Genomic DNA, 25,271 nt, shown 5'->3' on the forward strand with positions numbered 1-25,271 from the left:
ACTGCATTTGCTGTGGTCATTGGCACAGACAGCCTATCAGCAGGAAGTGAGAATTATTCCCTTGGCTTTTACGGGGTGTCTGTATCCCAAATGCACATTTCCTCCTCCACCGCCACCATCGTGCAGCATATGCCTTATTTCTTTCTCAGTGTTTCTTGATGTGGTAACCCCCAAAAGGGTCCCCTGTGCCAAATACTGCAGCTGTTTGGAATGATCTTTTGGACATGTGGGAAACCCAGGAGTGTCAAGAACTGGTTTTACACTTGGCAAATGAATCGAAGCCATCTCTGCAAATGTCCCAGACCTGTGCTTTGTTCAGTAAATCTTAAATATAAGTACCTAAGTCACAATGAAATGTATCTAAAAATCATTTTTCTACCCAACACTCTTAGTTGGTATTGTCCACTTCGATGCCTCAAAACCATAACAAGATTACAAAAAATTGATTTTGTATAAATATAATTTAATATTCATAGGAATAGATTGCTTGACTCTAAGTCAAGAGACAGTAGATCAAAAATTGAGCCTTGCTTGTAGCCATTTTGTGCCACTTACCCTAGAGGTAGGAAAAGCTCGTTGAAACAAATACGGTTTAGTATAGTGGGTATACCCCAACTTTGTCAAGGACTTAATCTGTGATTGGTTTAGAGAAAAGGGGAATGCCCCAAAAATGTAAAGCAAAGTTCAGATGAAGTTTAACCAAGGTCTTACCCCCAACAAGAAATTAGATTTTGTGGACCAATATTCAAATGCTACAAAGCAATCAAAATGATATGTTCGACTGATGAGCTTTTGTAATGCTCTGTGTAGCAACAGGATTCAGCCTGTGACAAATTTGCTCTATACATTTTCCATGAACACTTTAAAAGATTCCTTAAAATGCTCTTTAGCAGCTATGTTGCACAGCTTAAATACTGGTAAAGGATCTTAAGGGGCTGTTTCCATGGTTTACAAAAACACATCCTATAAATAGATTTGCCTACTGCAAAAGCCTCTGTCAATTAATTCTTCCAATTAAGCCTAAGTAATATATACTGTGTGAGAATTTGCATTTGTACATTATGCATGGAAAATACACATAGCATTTAAATGAGTCATAATGGTCTTCACCCTCTCCTGGGATGAAAGTTGAGTCCTTAACTCCCGTGTGTTTATTGACAAGTTTTGATTCCACCAATCGCGCTGAGGCAATGCCAACTTTGAAGAGGTACTGCTGAATTACCAGGAGTATTATTTTGTCGTGTTTGGAATAGTCTCAGACAGTGCTCTCTGATAGTTATTCTAGCCAATCTTTATTCTTCTTTATAGCTCTTCATGGTTCCATATTCAGACATTATTAGCCTTTTGTTTTTTAAATGCTGGTTTCTAGGTTACAGTAGCCTTTTAAAATATTAGATGTACCATGCAGATGACAAGACTTCATTTCTGAGCTGTTCCTTCCAAACTTGATTTGGTTCCTGCAGTTTCTGAGCTGCCTTGAAGACTCATTTCTGAACTGGGGCCAAAAACTGCACAATATTTTGTTTTAGTGAGTTTTTTGACAAAACATAGCTTTATGTGTGGAACCCGCTATCATGTTGGTCTAGCTCTTTATTCACTGTCCCTTTGAGGATAATTTTTCCATTTCCTGTCACTACAGATTGCACTCTTGGAGGCAGTTTTAAATCAGTAATGTCTTTGATGTTTTTCTTTTACCATGCCAGGAACATTCCCAGAGTGACACTGATGCTCTCCCAGGCTGTCCAAATGTGTATTCATGGCATGCCTCCGCTAAGCTGCTGTAACACTCTCCCGCTCTGTTTGCTAGCTTGCCAGATGTGAATAAGCTCCAGTTAATTGAAAATACCAGATTTTGAATAGGTTGCAGTTAATTTGAAGTGCTGTGGCCAGATTGTGTATGTGGCTAAACATTATATTGCTAAATCTTAACCATTGCTTCACTCTTCTCTGAAAAATCAAATGACAGGAACGTTTCTCAGGTATCTCAGCTTTTTCTTCTCAGGCTTCCAGTGCCTTTAAACAAAAATGTTCAGTGGATTTTTCTAAAGAAAGCTAAATGCATTTGACATAGTTGGAGGTCAGGTAGAGTAAATGGACTAGTTGTTTTTAAATGACAGCTGAAAATGAGGTGCTAACATCCTGAATTGTTTTCTGTCACTTCTGTGGAATTGCATACCTACAGATGGGAAGAATTAATTTTCTGTATGTCAGTATAAATGCTTCTTTTTCTTTTGCTTGTGCCCTCCAGCATGTTAAGCTGCAGTTTACACTTTTCACTCAATGGAACTTTTGTGGTTACAGCAACAACTTAGAAAAAGATTTAATTTTGTCATCACTGCCTGTATGTCATACACTTCACAGTATTTCTGTTCCATTCATTTTGATCTTGAGTTAGGCTGTTTGTGAAAACTAGATGATGAACGCTTGTGACACATTTTCCCATGTGTGCTAGTTCCTTGAGAAACTCCGCTAGCTGTTCTCAGAGCAACCCAATGTAAAAAGAGCAAACTTGATGTCAGCTCTGAGGAGCAGAAAAAGAATTTCTCATTTTCTTAGCTGCAGCTGCTGAATGCTGTAACTGTGTAATTCAGACTTGGCTTTTTTTTTTTTTTCTTTCCCAAATGCCAGGAAAAGTAATGTATCTGTTATGGAATCTGATGTTTTTCTGCATCCAAGAACTAATTATGGGTCTTGTCCTATTCCCATCTTTGGTACCTGCCTGCACTGTCTTTTCTCTCATCAAGGAGATTTGATGAAATAGCCATACTGGCATTGTGATCTATTGTAGAGAATGGGACAGTTGGGATATCTTCACTATATATTTTTCTTTCCTGTTATTTCTTTATAACAGTTCACTAGTATGTCCAACCATCAGTCCAGTAGTATAACTCTTAAGCTACAACAAGAAAGTACCTAGGCATTTTTTTGGATGAGAAACTTGAAGGCATTAGAACAAAAGCTCACAGGTTTACAAAATCAAATGTCTTCCATCTCTGTCCTGATACTGTAGGAGAATCATCCGAACACTACGCAGCATAAAGCTGCAAATGTTGGACTTCTGGAATTTCAGTAAAAGCTTTCTGTGTCTAGAATTTTGAATAGTAGAGCTACATTGGGATCTCTGCATGTGCTGAAGTGATAGCATTTTCTGCCTTCTGTGATGCTACTTGAATTTATAACACAACTACAATTATTCTGGAAAGGATGGTATGAAGAATATGGAAAAGCCTGTACTTTTGGTATGACTGGATGAATCTATTATTATCATATCATTCAAACAGAAAACTTGAGTTATCTTAATGACAGCAAAGAGGCTTCAGGCAGGAGGATGTGTGCCAGGACCATACTAGTAGCTGGAACTGACAGATGGAATGAGTGAAACTATTAGACCAACCAGACTGATGTCCGTCCTAGACAGAAGAGTGAAAATCAGATTGCTGATATGGGATTTAATTATTTAAGATTTAGAAGATGGGAATGATGTGAGTAAACCAGATTTTATGTTTTGTGGGTATTATAATATAAACCTGGTCTTATTCTTGTGATAAGTTCAGTTCATTACAACAATTGTTTACACATCACATAAATTGCTTTTCATAAAGCACTGAACTGCACATTATTTAGATTAGAATTCAACACTATCTGATACTGATTAAATGCAAATTAAATGGATATAAGCACTTGGTGTATATGAAAGTAGTGTCATGGAAGATATATCATTAGATAGAAGTATTTCAAATGGGATTTTTCGGAGGTCAGTTGCAAGTCAGCTCTATTAAATACTCTTTTATAAATGATTGGGAAAGTAAATATAAAAGCAATGCTAATAAAACTTAAGGATGCTATAAAGTGTGTCAAAATATTGCACATAGAGTAGCCAAGCTAAGCAGTCTGGATTTCTTAAACTGCTGGGACAGAAGCATAAGTTCACTTTAGATGCCGGATTTCCTGCCCTTAGTGAGACTGCATAGGCTGGGGATGCAGCACCGCTTCTGTGCCATGTGGTCCTCTTCCTTGGAATGCTAATTTAACTGAGCAGAGGGACATGTTGGCAGTTCTGCTGGGCTCTGAGTTCATATCCTTGCCTTGCTGGTGCTACCTAACTGTGTAAGATCTCTAACAAGCATGGTTAGAGACCAGCAGGAGTGGGTGCCATGAGCAAGGTGGAGGGTAGCTGTAAGTTGCGGAACCATTTCTATTCGCAGAGTATGAGGTCAATATTTGGAGATACTAAATTAACTCTTCACTGTTAGTTGATGTTTATTTGCCAGAACTAATGCTCAAGAAAAGCAAAAGAAAACAAATTCATTAGGGGAAATTAAGTCTGCAGATATTACAATAGTTACACAAACTGAAGGGACAGAAAAGAAATTGAAGCTGAACGTTGGCACTTTTATTTTCCAGGAGTGTAATAAACTAAAGATGTAGTATTATAAAATTAAGATGTTTGCAAATGTGAAAGTCTACAACAGCCTTAATATCATTTGTGTTATATGTGTGTTTGCCTGTCTTCTCTCTGCCACACAGCTGGTATCAAATTTTACGAAGAGCAGTGGGAATTTCAGAGAATTCATAGAGTGAAGCCAGGTACTGGCGTGGGCAGTTATTTGCATTACCATAATACATATAGCAACCAGCATAACACGTACAGCAATAGGGACTGCATATCTTGTGCCAGTTGTATCTTCTGTGTTGGCACCAGTGTTTGGACTGTTTCATGGTGAGAGAGGGACAAGGAGCAGTTCTTTTGAAAATGAATTCAACTAAATAAGGTCTCTTCCAACTCATTTGTTTCCCCGACCTGTCTCACTGAGAGGCCATTTAGGCTCTAGTTCTTATGGCAAGTTAGCTCAACCTCAAGGGAGGTTTCTTCCAGCTTCCTTCTGGTAGTGTTGAACTGGGGCCTTGCATAAGCTCAATAGACATTATATTTGGTTTTGCAATTTCCTTTGCCATTGTTGTGGTTCGCTACTGTTCTGCTTTGTCACAGGTAGAACTTCCAGACCTGCCGGTTACTTACTCATCTTTGTGCCCTTTGGGGCACACCTTTCCTCTTGAGATTGATAGTCTTGTTTCCATGGTGGAAAGTAGCTTCCACTGGACCAAAGCTGTTCCAGAGGTTGTTAAGGATGGTGCTTAAGCTTCATGGATAAAAATGCAGTGGTTTCTTCATCTGTTATATACCCTGGTTGAATTATTCCAGCATAACACCGAGATTAAACCAGAAATTGATCATCTGTTTTTCTTTCAGGCTAGTAACACATTTTTGAGTTCTCTTTGTCACATCTGGTAAATCACTCCTTCAAGAAGACAGGAGTGAAAAATGAATTGACTCCCCAAAGCAAATGTTGTTCAAGGGAATTAATATATGGAGCACAGCATGAAGGTATCAGATGAAAACTTCCCAAACCATATAAAACAAATACCAACTCAATTTAAATATGTTTTAAAGGATGGTTTTGCTCGCACTACAGCTGGCCTCCTCTTATGCACAGGAAGGTTTGCAATTTGTTTTTGGTAAAAGGTTTAAGCTAGCACTATAACACCCATTCCTGTTGCTGTGTCAGAGGGGCTGTCTGAAGAACAACTTGTAATAATGCCCTGCACCAGTAATGAAGAAAATGCGGACATGGGAAAAAGCAGAAGCTGGCAGCAATGAGGCTCTCAAAAATGCACAGAGAAGCATCTACTTCTAGTGAAAAGGCACATGGAGAGGGACATCACTGTGAGGCCAGGGATGTTCCTGTTAGCATCTTAGAGGCTGAGATTTAGTAGAAGTACATTGAGAGTTTTCCCAGAAAATCAAACTAAACATTCAATAGCAATCTAGTGTTTTGCTTGCCAGACACTTTCCACATATTGCACATTCCCTTTTCCTTTCTGGAGTAAAATATTGATCCACCCGAATCGCTTCACAAAAACTGAAGTAATTGCATGAGGAAGATGTGGTGATAGAACAAGGGGAAATGGCTTCAAGCTGAAAGAGGGTAGATTTAGGTTAGATACAAGGAAAAAATCTTACATAGTGAGGGTGATGAGGCACTGGAACAGGTTGCCTAGAGATGTAGTTGATGCCCCATCCCTGGAGACTTTTAAGGTGAGGCTGGATAGGTCCTGGGCAACCTGATCTAGCTGTGGATGTGCCTGTTCATTGCAGAGGAGTTGGACTAGGTGGCCTTCAGAGGTCCCATCCAACTCCAAGGATTGTATGATTCTATGTGGGGGAGGCAAATGTCAGGTGCAGGGCTCCTTCCCAGTGCATGAGGATGGCTTGGAGGATCCAGTTCCATGCACTACGGGAATCAGAAAGGGCTGTAGCTGTGGAGGGGCAGCTGGGTTTTGTATCGCCCAGTCCTGAAGGTTATAATCTTCTCTTCTGCTCCCACATCTCCCCTGTTCCCCAGCTTCCAGCCTGTTGTGGGATGTGACCACTGCATCATGCTGAGCTCTGCTCCTTGCTTCCATTCTCCAGTGCTGCTGCTTGGGCTGCAAGCCTGTGCCCTCATGGGGCATGGTTATTTTTGGCTGCCTGACCACCTGTAACACCCTGTCACAGACCCAAGAAGCTGAACTGTAGCTCCAGCTGTGACTGACAAGGGGCACAACTTTCCAGACCATGCTGCTGCTCCTGGGCAGCTGGGAGGGTAGAAAGCAAGCAGGCCCAAGGGTTATAACACAGCTGAGCCCCACAGGAAGGCCTTTCCTTCAGCCACATGCAGCCTCAGGTGGGGTTGGGGGCATTTAAATATGTGATCTGGTTGTAGCATTTCTCCTTTGTGGATTAGATAGTTGAGTTGAAGTGGGCAAGGAACTGCACAGGGGGGGTGGCCCATACCTGCCTTGCCGCACTGTTAAGATTGAAAGAGCTTCTTCTGATGGCACTAGAGCAATGGTGGTTAACTACCATGCTCCATTATGCACAGCGTGCTGAAGTGACTCCTACGTTTTGTGATAAAATGCAGTGTTTCTCCTCCTATGTATTCAGATAGCTAGCTTTTCCTATTGCTTATGTTTGACTTCCTTGTCTCTCTGTTGCTTCACAAATGTTATTGGTGTTCTTTTTTATGTGAAGAGATTTTTAGAACATCTCATCTACAGTGAACCACTCGGCATCGCATTATATTTTTATCATCTCGTCCCGTAGTCTTGCCTTAAAATCCAACCACAGCATGGAGATATGTGTAGTACACACTATAAAGTCTTCCATATGTGAAATAAATTAAGCTCTGGTATTGTGGCTCAGGCTATTATATTGGTGAAAGACGCGGATTCTGCAATTGCATTCTACCAGACTGTTGCTGACTTCTGGAGAAGATACAGAATGCTGTATCATATACCTTATGTATGCTTGAAGTTGTAACCTTTGAAGTACCAGGGCAATAAAAAAAATATTACATTTCAGAAATAGGGGAGGAAAGTATGTATTGAAGTCAATATTATGACAGCTCCTCACTTGGATTATCTCAGCAAGAATAACTAGCTAGCCCGGATGCAGGTACGAGGTCTTTAGAACATTTTCAAGCTCAACATGGATTGCAGAACTCACCAAAGAAGTCTGATAACAGAGCAGCTCAGCTTTCTGCTGATTGCTGCTCTACTGGTGCACCTGAGCTGGTTTGATTAAAAGTAGATATCCCCCCTAGAGAGCACATCTGCTTAATGTGTACCTAACGTGGTACCTGGACTACCTCTAACACCAGCCACGAGCGAGAATGAATTGGAGTCTGGAGACTATAACAGCTGGCTCCAAAGACCAGTTCAGCTGTTGATCTGTCATTCTGAAACACAGAAATGATGCTTTTGTACTTGCATGTCACTCAAAACCTTATGTCTTGTTTCTACTGAGAAAAGGTTTCATCTGCATGTTAGTGACTGAACTTTTCCTACAGATTTACTCCTAGCTGCTTATGTCTTGTCAGGAAACAACTTCAGAAATGTTCACTCTCTTTTTGAGAGAAAAGGTTTGGTAGTTTTGTTAGGAACAGTTGGTACTTCCCTTCTCCCCCCCTCTCATTAACTTGATTAATTGCTGTCACATAACTGCTCCAACTATTTCTTATTTTTGGAAGAAAATATTAAAAAAAAAATCCCCTCTCTTCCCCCCTCTATTTTATGCAAAATAGATATTGAAATACATTTTCAAGGGCACAAATTATGTGCAGACGTATCTTCCTTCTTACTTTGTATGCTGTTTTCAATTTTATTCTTAGTGTGTTATCCACTCAAATCCTTACAGATTAGCCTGTGCATTTAATAGCAAAACTTACGGTAAAAAGAACATATATTTAGGAAATGCAAGTCCTTTATTTGTTATCAAAAAGGCAGGGACTGTTTTTTTCACTGGTCTGAAGTTGTTAGATTACTAAATCTTTTATATCTTTCTCTTCCAAACCAATTAGCCTTTTTAAACAGAAGCCAAAAAGAGCCATGACACAATGTTTAGTCTGAGACTCAGAGCTGCAGCTCTTCGCTTCCTGGTTCATATTAGAAAGCAATCTTTATTATTAAAAATGTAATAATAAATGCAAGTAATTTTACAGTATTCTTTTTCCCTGATTTTATGGAGACTTCTGTATGATGAACTTAAAACAGACATCATAAAATCTGAAGTCTTTATGCCATGAACTCAGTACAGCTTAAAGAACTAGCAGTGATATTTTATTTGTGAAATGTATATTTAAATGTAACTCAAGTGCAAGACAGAAGTAATTTGATGCTAAAATGACTTTTCCTTTTCAATATGAAAATGGGAAACATCACTTCAGTACACTTCTACCATCATGTAAAAATACTGTGAGATATTTTTTTCCTTGCCTCTTGTAACTTCTGGGAAATCTGTTGTTTACTTGTAGTTAGGATACTCTGGTTATGAATTTAGTAGGTAACTCCAATCTAAAATGTTCACATTTTACACCTTATCCAGCACAGTGCTGGTTATTCCGTAGGCCTTTCAGGCTTGATAAAACCCAAGATTGTGTCTGAGGTTCCCACATCAAATCCTTTGAGAAAAATTTAGATGTCTGATGATGCTAGAGGTGCATTCAAATGGACAAGGCCATGAAATGGAAACTTTTCTCTGAGCTTAGCCACATATGACAACAACTTCTGTAGAGTCCTGTGGTCTATCCAGCACACTTCTGCTGCCCCAGCTGCCCTGCTCTGTGCTGGGTATCCCAAGGGGCAGAATATATCTGCTGCTGCTTGCCAGTAGATTAATCCTGGGAGCTGTGCAAGATGGGTATAACGTGGTTGCAGACTTGATAGGTCTGTATTACCTCCCCAGCAGATGGCTTTTTCATTTGTTAAGAGATTTTGTCCTGAGCCCAGTAAATGCTTTCTGATAAAATTTTTATTTCAGTTGATTTTATTTTTTTTCCATGAGAAATGGATACATTTCCACTTCCAGTGAAGGAAGAAAAATTCTCCAGCTAGCTCTAGTTGCTGTCAGCACCAGCCTTGACATCCGTTGTACTCCCATTGTGTCAGGCAAAAAATCCATTATGCCCTACAGTCATACTAGCTTTCTGTAGTTACCGTGTCTCGCAGATGGGCTTTATGTCATATCAACATCACCCATGGGATAAGGCTTATTGCAGATACAGTAGAAAATGAATGTCCAACTGTAAAGGGTCTCAGCACTGTGCATCCTGGGCAACTGTTCCCAGAACAAACAAGCCCCCCTCCACAACTGGCAGGTGGCCATAGAGACTCTTGGCAGAGAAAACAGGTGGTGAATGGTGATGGGGTCTGCATCCCTCATGTCCATCAGCAGCCAGGCTGGCATGCTGTTCCGTAGAGCAGTGGGTTTGGCACATTCATTAGCTGCAGAAACAAAAATCTTTTCTGCTCCTTTCTGGTTTTCAAGTATCTCTTGTGATTTGCCTTTTAAGATTTTGGACCTGCAGTCTCATCCAGGAAACTGTTGTATATGTTAAAAGTATGAAAGGAATAACGTGGCAAACTCGTTCACGTTTTCAGTGTCCTCTGTTCTTTACTGGATCTGTCAGTCTCTCCAGCAGGAAACATAGCTGTAACTCAGGAAGGGTTTCAATTATCTTCTTGTTTGCTGGAAATAAAAAGAAACCTCAAGCTGACATGTTTCTGAAGAAGAATCCCGAGGGATGCATACTTCATACCACAGAAACCAGAAAAATAAATAAATAAGAAGAGGAATTTCTAACGAGCTCCAAAGCCTTTACTGGCCAAGCCAAAGTGGAAGAGAACATTAGTAGCTTTGTTATCTGTTTGCTAGCATCTTACTGCCAGCGGTCTCTGAAAACCTTAGCATCAGACATGCTGGGACACCTTACTGTTATGCTAATGAGCTGCCTTGTCATATTTTCAGGGGCCTGAAAAGGGGGGAAAAAAAACCAAAAAATCAGAAACCACTACATTTAGAAAGAGAGTTAATGAATATTTGTATAACCTACTGCAGGAATCCATAGGCTTCAGGGAGCTGTGAAGGGTGGATGATATACAGGGGTCACCATTACTACCTGAACAGTCTCCACTGAGTTTCAACAGGGGAAGTGCATCTCATGGGCTGTCATAGTTACATGAGTAACTATAGAATAGAGGGCAGTATTTGCAATGGTACTCTCTTTTTCCTTGCATGTTAGCACAACTGTTTTCTGAAAGCAGAGACAGGAGTTCTGCCCTCTCCCAGCCTTCATGAAGGCATTGCCCAGGGTTAAACCTGAAAACATCTGTTACTTCCATGGCTTGGGAGCAAATACAGTACAATGTCTTTAGCAAAGCAGCCATTTACTAAGTATTGAATCCTCTTTAAATAGATGAATATTGGAAATAGTGTTCAGGATATTACAAATAAATTGGAAGACAAACCATCTAACAATCTGTTTCTCCTGTACAGACAGACTGTCCCTTTTGCTGTTATGCCTGTGCTGTGGGCAGCAAAAAGTTTCACTTTCCACCCTGATTTTTTTCACTCATAGATGGTTTTTTGTGGGGTTGGGTTTTTTTCCAGCTGTACAGGAAGCTATAACACTTAGGGGGCTGGAGGTGTCAGCTGCAGAGGTGAACCAAATGTATGTCAGCAGTATCACTCCTTTTCCAAACAGCTAAGTAATCTGTCAACAAACAAATAGCCAGGGTCACCCCAGCTACTAGTGCTCTAGCCCAGTGTTAGTGCTTGATTGATTGTTTCTGTTGTTGGTGGAGCAGAAAAATGTTGTAGATATCTAAAAAGATAAGGGTGTGGAGCTCTTCTATATTGATACAAGGGCTTAACCCTACACACGTATCCCCACCCACCTTCGTTTGCATTTCCTTCTATAGGCACAAATATTTTGAAGGGATTGGCTCCTAAGAGGAGGCCCTGATGTAACTTGCTGGCAGTGCTATCTGCTGTTTAATTCTCTTATTTAGCTTCTGAAGCACTTGATGTTAATATCTAGTAATGCCAACCCTCACATCTAGGTATTTCTAGTATCATGCTGAGTTATCCAGCTTGGCACTTTGCATGTGTTTGAGACTCTGTTCCACTGCTTTTCTCTCTTCCTTGGTGGTTTGGAAACAGAAACGCAGGAAGCTGCATTCACTTTCTGAAAGAAAATGAGTGGTGCAAAAGTCACTGTTAAGCCTTCAACTCAAGGACCTTTCAGACACGGAAGGAGAGTTGCTGTCTGAAATGAAGAGCAGCCCCAGCTGATGATGTAGGATAGAACCACTTAGTTACTGAAGCCATTTCTGTGATTGAACCGGAGTTGCTTAGGAGAAAGTGGTGCACTGGGCCAGCTTGATACTGCATATTGCTTTCAGAGCTGGTAACTGGAAGGATATACTAGGAAAAGACTTGAAAGGGAGAAGGAAATTGGGAATTCATTCTGAGGACTATGGGAGATGATACAGACCTGGAGAACAGAGAAGTTCGGTGCATAATTTACTCGTGGGCTGGGTCCAGACTGAAGCCTGTGTTTTCTGATTAATCCTGTCACAAGGCCACATTTTCAAATGTAACTGTGTGTCTTGGAGTCCTGCTGATTTTTAGTGTACAGAAATCTGCTGTTAATTTTTTTGGTCAGCCAGGTGTTCCAAGCTGGGTTGAATGAGGCTTTGAGCAACCTGATTTAGTGGAAGATGTCACTGCCCAGGGGAGTTGAGTAGATCTTTAGATCTTTATCTACTGATGTTCAGAGTTAACTTCCACCCAAACCATTCTATGATTCTATGAATGTATACAGTTTCTAAAGTATAGAAGTGGAAGGTGGTCAGAATAATCAAAGACTGAAGGGTGGTATAATGCACGGAGTGTGTGTATCTGAACTGGAACTTCATTTGAGCCAACTGTTAATACTGCAGGACTTATGAAATATGATTATTTTTATTACATAAGTTACAGTGTTTGATAAACATTAATAGCTGATTTGTTGCCACGTCTGCTTTAAAATAACATGCTAGTTAAAATAACATCATAGTATCGTGAGGCATTGCCCTTGGACTGTTGGTTTGCTGGGAATGCACATCATTTCTTTTTTCCTGTATGATGTAAAATGGTAGTGTTTTATATATAAATGTACTCTTTAGGTACTGATCTGGCATGTTTCTGCTTAGCTCATGATGGATTTTGAGATCACATCAGCCTTTGTTGCTACCCTTCCTGTCTCAGACTTTCAGCACAGGATAAATGAAGAACAAAGATTATCTTTTTTTTTTTTTTTTTTTTTTTTTTTTTTTTTTTTTTTAAGAGCAAGCCACCTTCAAGCATCTTCCTTTCAAACAGGAGGACAGATCTTTGAAGTGTGGTGGCTTCTGCTTGCATGTCTCTTAGTATCATAGTAGGGCAAGCTTTATTCATTGTCATTTTGTACTTGTTAACTCAATGATATTTAATTTCTTCAACAGCAGAATAAATGATTTTATGCAAAATTAAATCAGCATTTAAATGTTTTGATGTAAATACTGATGCTTCCTTTCAGGGTACATTTCAAGTAATAAAGTTTCCTGTTGGATTTTTTTAAACCAATTTTGGTGCCAAAGCATGTAGAAAGCTTATATTTGGCCACAGAAAGCTGAAATAAATAGGGCTCTTGCAGGGATTGAAAGTTTCCTTCACTTCTTGGCTTTGCTCACAGCAATTTTTAAGCATTTCACATCATTCTGGCACCTTCAGACTATGAAAGAAAAACACATACCCCTTTAAAACTCTGCCATTTTCCCTAATCCAAGAGCTCCCAAAGTAAACAATTTTCTTTCTCTGTAAATGCTGTATTTCTTATACTGTTTTAAACACCCTTGGTGAAACAGGAACAAGAGAAAACAGAACTACCATCAGTTTTTGGAGACAGCTGGTAGTATTTGCAAATTTGTGAAAATATGTGCTGCGGCATTTTCCACAAGGAATTGAACAATTTTGTCCACTTTTTCCTTCAATTACACCCTCTATATTACTGGGAAAGAGTAATGAGAGGTGTTAAAGCAATAGAGGAAAAAGGGAAGAAATAGAAGTAAATGTTGTTGCATGAATGATGAAGCCCCAAGGACAGTGACTACATTTTTCTACCTGTAGATCAGCTTTCAGGCAGTTTTCTTAATGGTTAGACTTAATTAAACTTCTTTTCTATATTTTTCATTTTTGAGCATTTATTTCTATCTCTGTGCTTAACATGGATTATACTGCATGTTTTGTAATATTCTGTAGACTTTGCACTTTAGAACATTTTTTTTACTCATTCAAGCAGTTCTAATTCCTTTTAAAACTAATCAAAGTGTGGAGCCGAATCATAATCACAGAGCTGTTGATTTTCCACTTTTTTAGAAAAAAGTACAGTATAGTTCATGAGGGACATACTTGAAAAGAAAGGGAAAAGGAAAGAGGAAAAGGAGAGGAGAAAAGGAGAAGAAAAAGGAGCAAAGGGGAAATAATTATTTAGAATTTATTTAGTATAGCTTAATTGGAAGGAACCTTCAAAGATCATCAAGTCCTACTGCCTGACCACCTCAGGGCTAAGTTAAAGCATATTATTGAGGGTGTTATCCAAATGATCTGAATACTGACAGATATGGAATGCATGTGACAGCATTTGACTACCCTCGTGGTAAATAAATGTTCCTAATAATATCCTGTCTGATCGTCCTCTGACTCTGCTTTGTTCCATTCCCATGCATTATATCACCAGTTACCAGGGAAAAGAATCCAGCAATTCCCTTTGTGTTTCCCCTCCTCAGGGAGTTAACAGAGAAAAACAAGGTCATCTCTCAGCCTCCTCTTCTCCAGACTGGATACCTCAGGTGTCCTCAGCCTCTCCTCACAGAATGTGCCTTCCAGCCATTTTACCAGCTAGGGAAGGGAAAGGAAGGGAAAAGGTTCCGGCTTTCTGCTTTTCTTCATTCAAATTAATTAGAAGAGTTGTAGTGCTCCTTTAAGACAAAAAAAGAAATAGAAAAAGGCTAAAAAATAAGATGACTGACTAATCTTTCCACTCCAAATATTTGCAAATGTGAATATACTTAGACAAAAAAAAAAAAAAAAAAAAAAAAAAAAAAAAAAAAAAAAAAAAAAAGTAGCCAGACTTCATTCCTGAAGGAAGTTTGCCCATTATAGCATCTCCTCATGGCTCAGGGGTTCCTGACAATGACGATTACTCGTTACAGAATACAAGATATATGATGATTTAGTTCTGCTTCTACAGTGGCAGGTGTGTTACCTTTCTACTGTTGGACCACTTCACTCTTAATTCATGATCCAACCATGGGTATGGAAGAGTTTGTTCTCTGCTGAATAGCATCAGAGTACCTTAATGATTAGGATAAATGAATTTCTTTTAGTAGTTACTAAGATGATGCCCAATTCTATGAAAAAATAAGTACGTAAGGTGGGACTCAGCTGGTGAAGTGTCAGAGCTAGTGATCAATATTCATTTTCCAGGTCCTAGTGAAAAATAGGCACTTACAGGGCATACTTCCTAAAGCTGATAATCAAAATAGCTTAGCTGAACTCAGCCCTGAAAATGCTTGTTTTTCTCTATTGAATACAGCAGCAGTCTACAGTATTTATCAGACATGGAGAGAACTGTACTGTGGATATCTAGAATCTGCTAAGATTTTTTTCGTGTGTTGGGTGTCTGATTTACGGGAGACAATGAAATAGGGTAAGATGGCATCCATGTGTATGGAGCTGATTATTCTTCTGTTACTTACAACAGAAGTATTAATCAGAGAGTTGACTTGATAAGTGAATTTAAACTTAATATCCCTCCACAGCATATTATACCAGGTGTTAAATGCTGCCTGAGAGAGCAGGGACTTTAGCAAAGCAGTGGTATCACCTTGCTTTGGAGCTATGAGTAGCTGTGAAGATCCCATGTGGGAAGTCCACAAGAGCAGCAGCTGGAGCAACAGAGGGCAGAAACTGTGGAATGGCCTGGCCTGATAAAGTCTTCATCCTATTCCTTCCTCTTGATCTCCTTAAGTTGTCATTTCAGAGCATTTAAAAACTACATCAGAGGAATGTTTACGGAAAAATGTGACAAAATCTTGTGAATGCTTGCGAAGAAGGTTCCAGTCTTAGGAGGTTCCCATGTCACTCAGTATCAAGCCTTGTGTAACAGATGGCTGTGGAAGACTGGGGTGGATGTATGTCTTCTAGAGTGGATAGAAATTTGCCTATGTTATCTCCCATACCCAAGTCTTAAGCTAGATTCCTTTACATACCATTAAAATAATGTTCAGACACCTGGGGAGGAGAAACTATCTGAATATTTCTGACCACTCTGTATTATATGAATTAATCTGTCTTCAGTGAAGCTATTTGCGTAGATGGATAATCTTAAAATGGCTAAGTCTTTGTAGGACTGGACCTTACCTACTATTGCAAGCTACGTTTTATCAGGATATTTTTGCATGTAAAGTCCTAAAAAAAGACTTGGGAGTATAGGCTGAAAGAAGTTATTCAGTCTGGCCTCTTACACATTTTACAGGTTTATCTGCTGCACTATTTTGAGTATATTATCTAACTTCCCTTTAAGTATTTCCTCTTGTGATATCTCGGAGGTCTCCCTTGACAGACTGCTTCATTGATGAATAACTCTTATTTGGAGCTTTGTCCTCACATCTAATCTGAGTTTGTTATGTTTAGAGTGAACGTTCTTTATGGTCCACCGTGAACAATTCTCTCCCTTTCATCCTGCTTCTCTCAGTATTTTCTTAAGACTTCCTTTTTTGTTTGTTTATGCTATACATTCTTCCCATCTTGTTTCTTATATTTTGTAGCTTTCCTAATGCTCGTCTTAGATGCTTTCTCATCTTCACAGTGTGAAGCTCAAAAGATATCTTAAGTGAAGCCCCAGCTGTCATATGAATGCATGAGCTATTACCTCCCTACTCCTAAGTACGGTTATTTTAATACATGTTATATAATTAGTATTTCTGATTCTTGTTTGTATAGACACAAAGTCTAAAATTGCATTGTAACTAGTTGTTTTACATGTTTTGGAACAACAGTTCACTGTGCAAGTAGTGACTGGGACAGATCCCTTTTTATCAGAATCATTTATTGACACAATATATGCATTCCTGTCTATGTGCTGTAGAATGATTTCCTCCTCCTCCTCTTGTCTGGGACCCCCATGACAAAAGTTGCTGTTAAGCAGTCCTTCAGATTTTCCACGTAGCAAGGACCTGTAAAGAAAAACTTCTGCATTTTCCTTTTAACTGTGGGAACTCCCAGAATGTAAAACTTTACCTGTCCTTTCCTCTCTTTCCTTATATTTTGTTGTCTTTTTGCTTATGGTTAGGCTCAAAGAGTGTTTTTGTCTGGCACGGACTACGTAAAACTAAGGAGCAAACTAATTCTGATGCTCTACGAATAAATAATGTTGTTTCAGTCAAAATAATTCGCATACTGTCCATGTTAAATTCATTTATCCTAATCATTAAGGTACTCTGATGCTATTCAACATTTTCTTAGTCGTGTAACTTATTTTTGTATGCTTTTTGGCCAGCAGCTACCTCTCTCAGTTTAAGGAACATAACTGAAGAGTTTAAGCTAGGTGTAGTCACCTCTTTATGGTCAGTCAATAGAGATGCACCTCTGTCAGGCTATCCTTATCTGTGGTGTGAGACTGTAGTGTTTCTCTCCTAGAAAGTGCAGAAGAGCTTTGGCTGACTGTGCTCTGATATTCAGTGCGTTGCTGCCTTCATAGTCAGGTAAAATGAAATCACAGGGAAGAAACATAGTTGCCAAGCTGTGACTCCCTCAGAAGTGCTAGGGAAAGTGTGTCAACAAGCTGTTGTACGCTGCCTTCCCAACAAGCCAGAAAACACATGGTCCTGCATTGTCTCTCCCGCCACCTGCTCTGGATTGCCCCTCTTCACTTTTTTAGGATTTTCCAATTTAGTCTTTTTTTTTTAGTACCTTCTGTGGAAATACTTGGGCTGCAATATAAAAATTCAGCTAACAATGACTGCTTCAATTACAGCGTCACCCTTCCCCTCCGTGTAGCTCAAAATCACTTTCTCAATTTAACTAATCTGATAGTTGCCTCAGTTAAAACACTGAGGAACATTTCTAATAGCTCCACCACTGACACAACATGCTGAATATGGAAGGTGCTGCAGTTAAAAACAGCAAAGTTTACAGCATATCTGATTAGCATTTAGCATCATGGTTGTTACAAACCCTAATGTTGATCTTGACGTGAAGGCAGTTTCTGCAGTCTGAAGTCCTATAGTACTAAAAACAAAGTGTTTTCAAAATGTCCTTCTTCATATAAGCATTCTGAGTATTCTTTCCCTGGGCCCTAAGGAGTTTCCACAGTTCTGAAAAGCTCTTTAATTGTCTGATTTATTTTCCAAGTGCCATTTTAATCCACTTCTAATCTTAGTTAATAACAACATTGTAAATATTTCATTAACTTTTCCAGATAAAGCATTTAAACTCTTCAGGACCAAATAGCTTTTTTTGCTGGATCTTGCACTAATTGCTTTGGCTAATAGCACAACCTTGAGTTTTAAACATATTTAATGGAAACATAAAACTCTTGTTTTGTGTAAGCATGTTTCTGAAATCTGAAGAACACGTGGTGCAAGGTTAAGGATAGTAACTTGTTGTGTTACATGGCTTTTAATGATGAATTTTGAAACAGCGTCGCAGAGGAAAGCTCAATTTGTTTCCCAAGGGTAGACATAATACCCTTAGACATTAGCCTTTAACATGTTTTGACATCTTTGTTCCTGTGTAAAGGTTAAGTAATATGGTCAAACTTTATAAGAAATGCTTTATTAGTGAAGTAACTTGCATTAAGGTTGTAAAATCGAACACCAGATCAGGAAATAGTAAAAAGTAAAGGTTGTATCATAAAGTTAACTGATCCGTACAGCTAGTGTTCCCCTGATAAGGTACATGCTCAGCTGTGTACAGTATGTGAAATCTGCTTCTGAGTGCCTTAACCTTTTAGTTTCTTCTTTCTTGTATATTTTCATTTATGGCCTGAATCTTGGATGAATATAGGTTCTGAGATTAATTTTATTTTGCATTGGTTGGAGGAAAAGAATAGCATAAAATGGCAGAAAAGCATATCAAAACCCTTTGCCTTCTTTTAGCTAAGCGTATTAGTTACTGCTGTGTCTACAGTTCTTGGCCCCACGTTTGTTTTTAGTTTGCCTGCTGTCAGGGAGTTGCATGGTTTTGCCTGATGTGTCTTTGTGTTCCTGATCATTGGCAGGGAACTGGTGGCTGAGAGGCAGCTACAACTTCAGCTGCTTCTCAGACTGATAGTTGCCATTTAGGTGCTTCTAGTGCATTTCCAGGTGAAGTCAAATTACTTCAGTGAACCACTGCTGAAGGTAATTTAGCATGTCAATTTGACTTTACCACGAGGTGAAGCATTTTTGCAGACCACTCTGAGGTATTTTCTGGAAGGCAAAAATGATAGAGCCCTTTCCGAAACTGCTTCTCTGCTGTGAGACTCTGAACTGGAGAGTTAAGTTGCTCAGCTTGTCACTATAGTGTCACTGTGTGTGAGGAGCGATGGGATTAGTCCTAAGATTTCAGGTCTGCCATGTTTTTTGTGGTGAGTTGTTCCAGGCTGGCAGGCAGGTACCCACACATCTGCTTGCTTCCTCCCCAACCCCGATGGGATGGGGAAAGAAAATAGGAAGAAAAACAGAAAACTCAGGGATCATGATCAAAAAACAAACAACAACAACAAAATCCATTTTAATAATTAAAGGGAAGAGAACAAAAGTAGTGCAGCAAAGGAAATCACTCACCACCATCCGAGGCAGACTGATGCTCAGTGAGTTTCCAGACCCCAGTCACCTGGGAAGATACCGCCATTCCCCTTCTTTGTCTACCTTGGATCTTACTGCAGAGCATGACATGATACGGCATGGAATATCTGTTTGGCCAGTTTGGGCCAGTTGTCCTATGTCCTCTCTCCATTTCTTGCCTACTCCCAGCCTACTCACAAAGGGGATGAGGCAGCAAGAAGAGCTACTGTGCACCAAGCACTGCTCAGCACTAACCAAAACATTAGCACATTACCAACACTTCTTTAGTCACAAATCCAAAATACAGAGCTATCCAGGCTGCTACAATGACAGTTAACTCCATCCCAGCCAAATGCAGTATATTTCCCCTGCTTGCTCAGAGAAAGCTCTGCTCTAGAGTAGAGCATTTTGTTTGCATCTTTTTCAGATACTAGACTAAAAGCCTAAGCAGAAATTTTGCTAATGCTTCTGTACAGACTACCACAATTATCTCTCAATGCAAAGTTTGCAGTCCGTGTGTATACAAGATTTTCACAGCAGTGCAGAAATAACACTAGTGGAGTTGGAAATAGTAATGTATTTGGACTTTTAGTTTTTTAAGCTAGCAAATCTTTTGATATGGAAAGAGATGCAGTGTGCAACTGTACATCTCTGGGGTGATTTGTATGTTAAATGAAGGCTGTTAGAACCAAATCTACCTTATTTGTGAGGTGCTTACTGCTGCCATTCTAGCAAGTCATGTTGCTTGATTTGAGGACTGGGTAATGAAGCTGAGAACAAACAATGAGCTATTGAAGGAATGATCTTGCTGCAGTCCACAAGAACAGAGCATGCATTGTGGGATGCTCAATGATGCACATCTCTAAGGGAAACTGAAGATATAAAGAGGCAGATACCAAGATGAGGTATGAAATCTTGACAATATTAAAGTGAAAGGAAGTGTTGCCATTGAATTGAAAGAATCAGAACCTGAAGAATGCATTAACAGCTTGATTCTGGAAACTGTGGGGCAACAGTTTTGCAATGAAACTTGAGAGATCCCTGTTACTTTAAACTTACCTGGCTACATTTAGCCAGTTTACTGAGTTGCTCAAGTGTGCATGATTTCAGCCCACAAAGAACTTCAGAAGGCGATCTTGTCATTGAATAAGTAGTCAGTAAAAGGAGACTGAATCTGCTGTTTCCCTTAGCTTTTAATAAGGAAAAAAAAAAGGTCAAGGCAGATATTTATACATACATGACAAGATTAGGGGCCAACATAGTTTGTTTAATAGGAAATATATTTCTGAGTGTATTGCACTTATCTATTCCATACAATCCAAATTCACCATGGGAATTTATACTAGATTTCCATTTCTAGTGTAGCAATGTAAACAGCAGCAGGACTGTATATTTTAAAAATGGGCAAAAATACAAGAAGGAAAATCCATCAGCCTTTTTATAAGAAAGTATAAGAGAAATAAATAAAAGCTGTTTCTTACAAACCATCTTTGGAGATAAAGAAAATATGGCCAGTGAAGCACACAACTGGAAGTCAAGAGGAACACAGCAGAACTCTGATCAGTTAGCAGATCCTGTCTGGGACTGCTGCTCTACCGGACAAAGGTCGCTGGGCTAACAAATAGTTACTATCTGAAAGCAGGAACTAAACTAACCTCAGTAAACCGTTTATATGAATTGTGCACCGGAAACAAGCTAATGACACCCTGAATGAGAGCGGTTACTTAAATGCTGAGCTTTTGCCAAAAATAACGTGGAGCACTGCAACAAAGAAAGTAACACATTGTCGTAACCTGCATTCATTTCTAATGAATCTTCTAATGTCTAACATTAAAAATAATGTACTTTAGAGATCTGCTCAGAGCTTTTCAAGTATCCTCAAACTCTGAATGCAGACTCAGAACTACTAGAGCTCTTTCTGAAGAACAGGAGAGATTGGTTATGAGGTAATTAATGTTGTCTTGGCATCCTCTGCAGATAATGTATTTGTGGTAGCAAAGTAGATGAAAGTAATATGCTAAGACTGCTCTCAGCTTCAGGAATTAACTGGATTGCTTCAGAATTATATACATGTATTTTTAAAAAAATCACTAATGTACAAAGGATCTATGAAGACTTACCATAATTAACTGCTTTTAATGTTTCAGCAGAGACGTGAAGTGAAAGTGTAGGGTTTTTTTTTAATTTACATTTGAGAAAAAAAAATACTTTACTTGAGAGAGGATTGTAGTAAAGAAATTATACCTTACACAGGTGGCACATGTAGGACTTGGGGAAACTTCTCATGTTTTTTATCTGCTGATATTGTGGTTTGGGGATCAGTAGCTAAAGCATGAGGCGTCGTGCCTGACTGTAAAACCCCAAATCCCATGACTGATCCACAATATGATGTTTGGATCAGGTGAAGGAGGTTGTCAGACAAAGAATGTGATACCTAGTTGAGTTTTAGATGGGGAAAAGAAAGTAGTTGTACCCGTTTTGAAGAAGCAGTAAGAAAATCCTCGATTGAGAGAGCAATTTTGGATGAACGAATGTGATGTTCGTTGCGGGCTCTGAGTTGGATAACAGAAAAAGATCTAACCTAAGAACAGATGTCAGCTGTACCTGAAGTAACATCTATTTTGGCGTAATCTATTTTGCCCTTTTAACCTTTCATTGTTGTTGCATTTTTGGGAATCTGGGGGATTTTAATTGCTTGGTTCATGTGAAAAACTGATACTCAATCAGGAACCGGTCACAAGCTCACTGGTGTTAAGGGAATACAAGGCTGTATAGTCCAGTGCACATGCTTTGTCATAACTTGGCAGGGCTGACATATTCCTATACTGTGAAGCCACAAGTGAGTTATGTGTCCTGAAAGAGTCCCGTGAAGACCATTACACCATGCCCCTGGCCACGTATTTCTGATTCCCTATGTACTGTATAGGGAGAATATTTTAGATATATTTATTGAGTCTTACAGCTTTTATTGGTATTGTTTTTCATTTTTCTCCACTTATAAGCCAAGCTCCTGCAAGAGGTTGAATGTTTATGCCTCAGGGGAGAGGAAAATTATAATGAAAGAAGTATTGAAACCGTTAGGAGTGGTCATTAGGAATAGCTTTTTTGCACAGTATATTATTTGATGATCTCTAAGATGTATATTACACGGGGATAAGAAGAGTTCTAGTCCACTGGGTAACGATAATTCCCAGCATTTGGGTGGTTCTTCCTAACCTTCCACAGGTAATCAGGAAGCAGATTTTGTTTATTTTCTGTCTTAGGTTGTAAGCAGTACATCTGAAGGAACAAATGAAAAAAAAAAAAAGATATGTTTCAGAGTTCAGCGTACTGTTTTTAAACATCAGCCTTTCATCATTTGGTCAAATCTTTTAACCCTTCTTATTTCTTGTTTTGGTTTCATCCATCCTTTGTTTTATTTGTTCCTTTTTGTCTTCATGCCTTTTGCTCTCTGTCCCTCTCTGCATACGTTAGTGTTGTAGCTTGTAAGAGGTCCATAATGAATAGGTGAATCTTGACTGAGTAGAATAAAGGGAAACAAATCGCATGATTTTCCCTACGATTAATTAATTGCTTCTTGAAGGCATTTGAGTTGTGCTTGCAGAAAGGATTTAGTGAGTAGTGGGTGGGCAAGAGGAGTCAAGTACACCACTGCTATGCAGAATAGGGTATGTGCTTGTTCTGGGTACACACTCCATCTCTGTATTTCTCTGTTTGGATGGGTGTGTCTGTTAATGTATCACAATCACATCTCTCTGACAAAGACAGATCTATCACCAGAAGCTTAGCTATTACATTGTATAGAAAAGGAAGTAGAAAACAGTAAACAAACTTGTCTTGTACTGCTTTTTTTTCCCCTTGACAGCCATGTTGCAACCCTTTTTCACGTTACATTTGATATATGGCAGCCTTTCCATGTAGAAAACTGATAGGATTGGAATTATTTTAGCACTATCAGAACGTGCGTGCCCATTACCTTTGTGAACTTGTGTGCTTTTCTTGGAGTAAAATGCAGGCTAAGGCAGGTGTTCTGTAAAAATATCAAGTGTTTAGTGTAATACTGACATAGCACTCGATATTACTATAGCTATAGGAAATGGCATAGCTTTATAGGTGCTAAACTGTGCTGCAAGGAACCCATTCTCCCCTCCGAAGACACTTCAGTGCTAAGCAAGCAAACTTCGGGCAGGCAGCCTCATTTGGTATTTGTGGAGTTAACCAAGTTAAGCTCTCTCTCAGCTAGCCTCTTCCACCAGGAATGCAATTAGCGTTCACCTATATAAGGAAACCTGCCAGGCGGCGGGGCTGGGGCTGGGGAGCGCTCCGCGCCCAGAGAGCGGCACTGCGCGGGCTGGACAGGGCTCGGGGCGGCGGCAGCAGCAGCAATAGCAGCGGCGGCGGCAGGGCAGCCCAGCGCTAGGAAGGACTATCCCTCTTTCTTCAACTTCAAGACGAGGAGGAAAAGAGCCAGGGAGCAAAAATGGAGAGGCAGGTATGTCGGCACGGAGCCCCGCGGCGGGAGCGTGGTGGTAGAGTGCGGAGAAGCTCAGAGGGCTGCCTGCGAGACTTGTTCCGACTACTGCTGCTCCCTCCTGGAATGGCTCGTTGGGTTTTACGGAGGCTGCGAAGCAAAAGCGTGCTTCTTGTTTGCAGCAACATCTGTGTGGACAATTATTTTAGCTTATCTGGCGTTCCACGTGCTTCTAATTCGCGTACACCTTCTTTTTACTGGGGAGGTGATCAAACTTTCTTATCTCTGATGGAACACAGATGTGAGACTGGAAATGAGGCTGAGATGCTTTGCTTAACTCTTAGAACCTCTGCAAATGCAGTATTTTATGATCCTGCCGCATCTGGAGAACGGTCCTTCACTTTGTAGGGCAAAACACGCCTTTTGTAAAAGGTGCGCTCCTTTAGCCCTTCCGGGATCTCAGTGTTCTTTACTGTGATGTGTATGAATGCAGCCCGGTCAGCATAGCTGGGATGCATTTGCTGGAATACAGGGAGTTCCTGCAGTAATAAAGATTTTCAGTGAGTTAAAAAATAAACTGCAGGTACTGTTCTAAGAAATGTAAGCGAAACTTGTTCTTCTACAATAGAGATTACCCCAGTTCACAACAAGGATGTGTTGCCTGGGAAATATTTGCACATTCAGATAACATTTACAGGAGGTTCTGTGTAAAATCCTGGCAGAGAGTGAGAAAGAGGGGGGAAAAGGTTCGTTCCTTGTAGATTTTGGTCAAGACATAATGAAAAGTCAAGTTGAAAACTTATCTTGAATGGGTTTCTAGTTGGAAGAATGCTGCTGTGCAGTCCTTCAGGACAGTTACTGTTTGCATCAGCGTGTGAACTGCAGCAGCTTGCTCAAGTTTTGTGCAGTTATGGTATAAAAGATAGGAATGAAAGAATACTTTGAGTTATTTCTCTGAGAAGTGCCTTCTAAGGAAAAAAAAACGCACAGAACTATCCAGAAACAGGTGGAGTTTATTTTCAGGATGATTTTCTGATCTTAGCAATTGATAGACATAAGACTGCTTTTCACTAATTTTCATATGTAAATAATCATATTTAAGTGGACACATGCATGTTATCGCACTAGTTATGGGAGTTACAGCTGTATCTCTCCTGGGGTCCAAAGTATGGAAGTAAAGTACAGTCTTACAGCTAAAGGCTTAAAAGCTTAGAGTGAAGATTATTATTATTTAAAAACTCCCTTATACATTTTTAAAATTTTTATGAATGAATGTCTACTTGGAGTTAGTAATGCGACATTACTAAGGAACCATCAGGATTATAATTCACTTGTGTTGCTACATATTCTCATTCACTTATATGTATGAGGATTCTAAATTCCTGACTTTGAATGTTTATCGAGGTATCAGTGGGAACGACACACAACAGTAGTTTCAGTAGAGAATTTTATGGGAGCATCAATATGGCAAAGAAGTCAAACACTAGACAGTGCTTTAGAACTGCAGCCGGTGAGTTCATTGTCATGAAACATCTTTGGTCTTGGTGGAAGGCAGTACAGCAAATATAGG

The 25,271-nt window shown here is 39.6% G+C and overlaps 1 protein-coding gene across 1 annotated transcript in view; it reads left to right on the top strand.

Moving 5' to 3' along the window:
- The window catches only part of MID1 (midline 1), a 253,902-nt gene continuing 252,185 nt past the window's right edge, over nucleotides 23,555-25,271 (top strand). Inside the window, exon 1 of the mRNA XM_021410705.1 lies at nucleotides 23,555-23,722. The gene's annotated coding sequence lies outside the window, so the exon portion shown is untranslated. The remainder of the gene's footprint in view (nucleotides 23,723-25,271) is intronic.

Source organism: Numida meleagris, chromosome 1, assembly GCF_002078875.1.
Source record: "Numida meleagris isolate 19003 breed g44 Domestic line chromosome 1, NumMel1.0, whole genome shotgun sequence".
In the NCBI taxonomy this organism is placed as follows: domain Eukaryota; kingdom Metazoa; phylum Chordata; class Aves; order Galliformes; family Numididae; genus Numida; species Numida meleagris.